Source organism: Nicotiana attenuata, chromosome 7 (assembly GCF_001879085.1).
Source record: "Nicotiana attenuata strain UT chromosome 7, NIATTr2, whole genome shotgun sequence".
Lineage (NCBI taxonomy): Eukaryota > Viridiplantae > Streptophyta > Magnoliopsida > Solanales > Solanaceae > Nicotiana > Nicotiana attenuata.
In genome coordinates, this window is record NC_031995.1 from 25,050,675 (window position 1) to 25,056,162 (window position 5,488).

At 42.2% G+C, this 5,488-nt stretch overlaps 1 pseudogene; it reads left to right on the top strand.

The window, feature by feature from the left end:
- LOC109229913 lies at positions 497–1,204 on the top strand (annotated as a pseudogene).

Below are 5,488 nucleotides of genomic sequence, written 5' to 3' on the forward strand. Positions count from 1 at the left end.
CCTGAAACATTTACGAACTACGCGGGTTTGATTTTCACCGGATGTGAGATACGTAGGCAACCTTCATAGGGTTCAGCCCCATTTTTACAAAAATAACTTAAAAAGGAAAAGAAATGTGTCTAGTGTTTTTTTAATCAAAAACAAATAAGCAGACCCAACTTCGGTTAATCCCCAACCGTTTTTGTCGAAATAGCCTTAGAACATCTTCAAAATTGTCGAAGGGCTGTTCTCGCAAGAATGGACATGTCTGTCAATTGGGCATCACTTTTACCATCATGCCCATCCACGACCTAAAGCTATATTTGGAAGTACGAAGGGGGTCATAATTGCAAAAATAGCCACCCTTTCCTCGGCCACAATTGCAAAAATAGCCACCCTCTCTTTGATTTTTCTTAAAATTGAGTTATATACAAAATATTGTTTTACAAAATGAGTGCATTGGTTCTGTCTTTTGAGACCAGTGTCAACCCTAACCTTAACCACCCACAGGTACAAAATGAGCACTATCTAGAACACACCGTTGACGATTGTAGATGAGGCTCCACTTCAGCTTCAGATGTGGTGGTATGACTTAGGAGAAGATGGTCAGGAATGGGTCACCAAGCATCTGGGAGCCCTCACAGATATTATGAAAGTTAAACCACGCGATGATTTGATTGAGGCACTAGTGACTTTTTGGGACCCTGTTCACAATATCTTCCGCTTCTCCGATTTTGAGCTTACTCCCACTTTAGAAGAGATAGTTGGATATTCCGGTTTCGGCAGGAATTTGAGAAACCAGAAGCTCATATTCCCGAAGGCTCCCTATGTACACCGATTCTTCGGTCTTCTGAACATCAGTAATCAAATGAGAAAGACCAACGTAGTCAAAGGGTGTTGTTCTTTCTACTTCCTGTACTCTAGGTTCGGGCAGCCAAAAGGGTTTGAAATGCATGAAAAGGGCCTTAGCAACTAGCAGTTTAAGGACAGATGGCAGATTCACCGTCGCTTCGCCTTCATAGTGGCGTTTCTAGGAATCATGGTCTTCCCAAACAAGGAGCGGACAATTGATACCCGCATAGCCAGGGTAGTATAGGTCCTCACTACCAAGGAATATCATACTTTTGCCCCGATCATTCTATCAGACATTTATCAGGCGTTGACTTTGTGTAAGTCCGGGGCAAAATTCATCGAAGGGTGCAATATTTGTTGCAAATGTGGCTGATTGAACATCTCCAACATCACCCCAAGTTCTTGCGGTATGGTCCGAGCAAGGATAATTTCATTGAGAGTTACGAAGAAAGAATAAAAGATTATAACTCTCCAGAAGGGGTGGAAGCCTGGATATCCCACCTAAGATCTTTAAATGCAAGTCAAATTGACTGGACTTTGGGATGGCTCTTGGTAAGAAAGGTGATACACATGTCGACCCTAAATAGTTATTTGCTGCTGTTGGGTTTGAGAAGTGTCCAGCCGTATGTGCTACAGAGAGTTCTAGATAGCTAGGAAGGTACCAAGTGGTGCCTGATGATTAAGATTTGAGTGTGCAAGTGATTGAGCTACACCCCGAAGCCCCACTCCCTGAAGCTTTAATCCAACAAATTTGGAATGGTTGTCGCTACTTGAAAGATGATACCCAAGTGCCAGATCCTACGAAAGGTGAGATAGAACCGGGTTATGCTATGTGGTTTGAGAAGAGATCTCGCGTGGATGATGAGCCAGAACCCAAGCCCAAAAGGCCCGTAAAAAGGCCGCATGTTCAAGCCTTTAATGATAAAATCCAAGAACGGTTGGATTGGGGTGAGAAGGAAAAGGGATACAAAGCAACTATTCACGCCTTAGAAGAAAGCCTAAGAAACCTCAATTTTGAGAAAGACTTACAAGCACAAGAAGCAGAAGGTGAAAAGAAGAGTCTGATCCACGAGAATGAAGCCCTCCATGTTCGGCTTCAACAGATGAAGAAAGCCTCTGAAGTGCCAGTGAGAAGTTGGAAAGACCAGAGAACCATTGCCAATCTGATGGAAAAGGTGCAAGATTATGATTCCATCTTGGCAAAGACTGTAAAGGCATTGGACAAAGCCAAGGAAAAAAATATACAGTTAAATAAGGAGGCCAAATCTAGTAAGGACCGCCAAGTAACAAAATTTGAAGAAGAGAGCGCTCAGTTCGAGAGAGAGAAGGCCTATTGGGTACGTTCGGAAGCTCAGCTCCATGCACAGTTGGAAGAAATGAGAATGCACAATAAAGAATACCAGCATGCAGATATTGATAGGGAGAGAGCTCAGGCGAGACTCGAGCAGGCTAGACTTCTGGCTCAGTTGGAGTCAACTTTAGATCGTGAGGGCCACATAAGAGAGATAGCCACCACGCCAGCAGCAATTACAAGATCGAGACCAGAATTTTCAGTACTTCAGAGAGGAAGTCCATGATTTGGCTGTTTATACTGCTCAAAGTTATGTGAACTGCCAAGGGATGGATTATAAGAAGTTTTTGGAGCATGCACCTACTTTTTCCCGTCATCTTGCAGCAGAGTTAGAGAGGATGTACTGTACATTGGGGGGTCAGCCAGGTCAAGCCCCACCATGATCAGATGTTCCAGTGGTTGAAAGCAAAAAGATTGTGGAGTTGAAGCATAGTCGTAGTTGTTAGAACTTTTCATGTAGTCATCATGTTTTAGTTTGAGTCATTGTTGAGTCTGTTAAATCATTGTCTTTTAGTCTTGTCCGAGTTTATTAAGTCATTTCAATGTAATGTCCTTTCTATCATTGCATTGTTTCATTTGTTAAAAAAAACTATTATTGTTTTCCCCTGAACTACGTAATGGTCTGATTCATGCGACGTCATGATACGTAGGCAATCCCCATCAGATGCGATCATAGCCATAATTAATATGGAAAAAAATTAAATAATAAAAAAAAGGAAACAAAAGAGAGCGTTAAATTCAAGATGAAAATAAACCAATAAACCAATAAGCCGGTATGAAGCATGAAGCCTTCCAAACTCATTCTAGAAATAAAATGGCATTAGGTACATGACATACAATATGTGATTAATATCTGCTAAATGCCTAACTCTAACACATTTTTTGTTTGTTTACTGAGATAAAGTTAAACAGAGGTGGTTGGTTTGTGGTTTAAACTGGCAACTCACCCTTACAACACGAGATCAAAAGGAAAAAGTAGAATGGCACACAACAGTGAGAATGAGTCAGATAATGATAATGTCCATGGACAAATGGTCGAACAAGGTTCGGGACTGGTTGAATAAGTAAGAGTGTTGAAACAACAATTGGCAAAGATGTACCAAGCTTGGGTGAATGGACAGGCACCGCCCCGCTACCCATAGGGCCTACGTATAATGTTCATAATGTGTCAGTTGCAAATCAAGTGCCCATATCCATAACAAGTAACCCATTGTACCAACCTGGATTCAGTCCGAACATTAACCTTCCCACTATCCCCAGTACCTCCATTCCACGTCCTCCAACCGCACCCCTCAAAAATGACCCATACCCATTGTCCCTACTTTCACTATTCCTCAATCGGCTCCCACTCAAAAGCTCAACAATGATCCATAACTGAATGCTCATGATGCCCAACATTACTCTCCAGAATTGACTTTCAAGGTTCCAGATTCATATAAGCATACTCCTCAAAACGTATTCCTAATTGAGATCGAAAAGCCCGACAAGAATATGGAACAAGAGGAAATGACCAAAAAAATGAAGAGCTTGGAACAAACCATGAGAAACATACAGGATTTGGGAGGCCACAAGAGTGTTTCGTTTAACGATCTGTGCATGTTCCCCCATGTTCATTTCCCACCCGGCTTCAAGACCCCCAAGTTTGACAAGTATGACGGGCATGGTAATCCCGTAGCTCATTTGAAGAGGTATTGTAACCAATTGAGGGGAACGGGAGGCAAAGAAGAACTAATCATGGCTTATTTTGGGGAAAGTTTAACAGGAATTGCTTCAGAGTGGTTTATAGATCAAGACATCTCTCACTGCCACGTTTGGAACGACATGGCTCAAGATTTTGTCCAACAATTTCAGTACAATATTGATATAGTGCTAGACCGCTCCTCTCTTGTCAACATAAAGAAGAAACCAACAGAAAGCTTTAGAGAATATGCAATCAAGTGGAGAGAGCAGGCTGCTAGGGTCAAACCACCAATGAAAGAGGCAGAAATGATCGATTATTTTCTCCAAGCTCAGGATCTTGATTACCTTCATTACATGTTGGTCGCCATTGGTAAACCTTTCACTGAGGCGATTAAGATTGGTGAAATAGTTGAGAATGGCATGAAGTCGGGCAAAATTGTGAGTCAGACATCCCTTAATGCGACCACGCAAGCAATTCAAAGCGGGTCAGGCAGTTTCGGAAATCGGAAAAAGGAGGAAGGATCCATGATGGCATCTGGGTTTGGGGGAGTTCAAAGAGGAATAGTTCCTTCTTACGTGCAATTCCAACAAGGACAATCCAATTCTCCTCAACATTACTATCCGCCTCAGGGTCCGCAGTTTTCAGTTTCCCACAATAATACACAGTGTTTACTACTCAGGCTTATGCTAGGCCTCCCAATCACCAAATGGCGGGCACCGATTCCTCAAGGCTCCCATAAACTCCGGCCGAATTTTCAGGCGCCATATAATCCTCGTCCCCGATAGGAATATGTGAGAGAACAGGAGCCAAAGAAAGAGTTCACCCCAATTGGAGAATCGTATACAAGCCTATTTTGAAAGTTGATACAGTTGAAGTTGATTGAACCTATCATGCCACGTTATATGAATCCAAATTCAAAAGGTTTTGACTCAAATGCAAGATGTGAGTATCACTCTAACACCCAAGGTCATAGTACCAAAAATTGTTGGACATTAAAGAAAGCCATTGAAATTTGATTGAAGCAAAGACAATTGTGGTAACAAATAATGAGGATACTCCTAATATCACAAATAATCCGCTCCCAGCTCATGATAATACACATTTTATTGGGATGATTTGTGATGATCGGGATTATAAGCAGTCTGGCAAGACAGAGATGGATGTTGGAGCCATAGGGCAAGAGCCAAAAGTGATAGTAAGCCCACCGCAATTGGCACCATTGACCATGAACGATGTGAGCTCAAGTTCAAACTTGGCAGGTTCTGAAAAAATGGTTCTCTATGTCCCTGGAAGCACAAAAAAGGTTGAGGTTCAATTGGGTGGGCCAAAACTTTACATCCTTGGGGGGCATTCAAAAGATCGTTCCGAATAATGGTTTGAGAAATACAACAGAGCCAGTTGTGATCCGACCTGTTGCACAATTCCCGGTGACAAACACAAAAGCTATTCCCCGGAATTATAACAAGATTGTCATGACATATAAAGTAAAAGAGATAGTTGAAGAAGCAGATGAAATGGGGGGCTTGACCCGCTCTGGAAAGTGCTATTCACTAGAGGAATTGTGAAAAGCTAAGCAAGCCAGGGAAAGTCACTTGCCAGTGAAAGAACCCGTTGCAGAAAAAGAA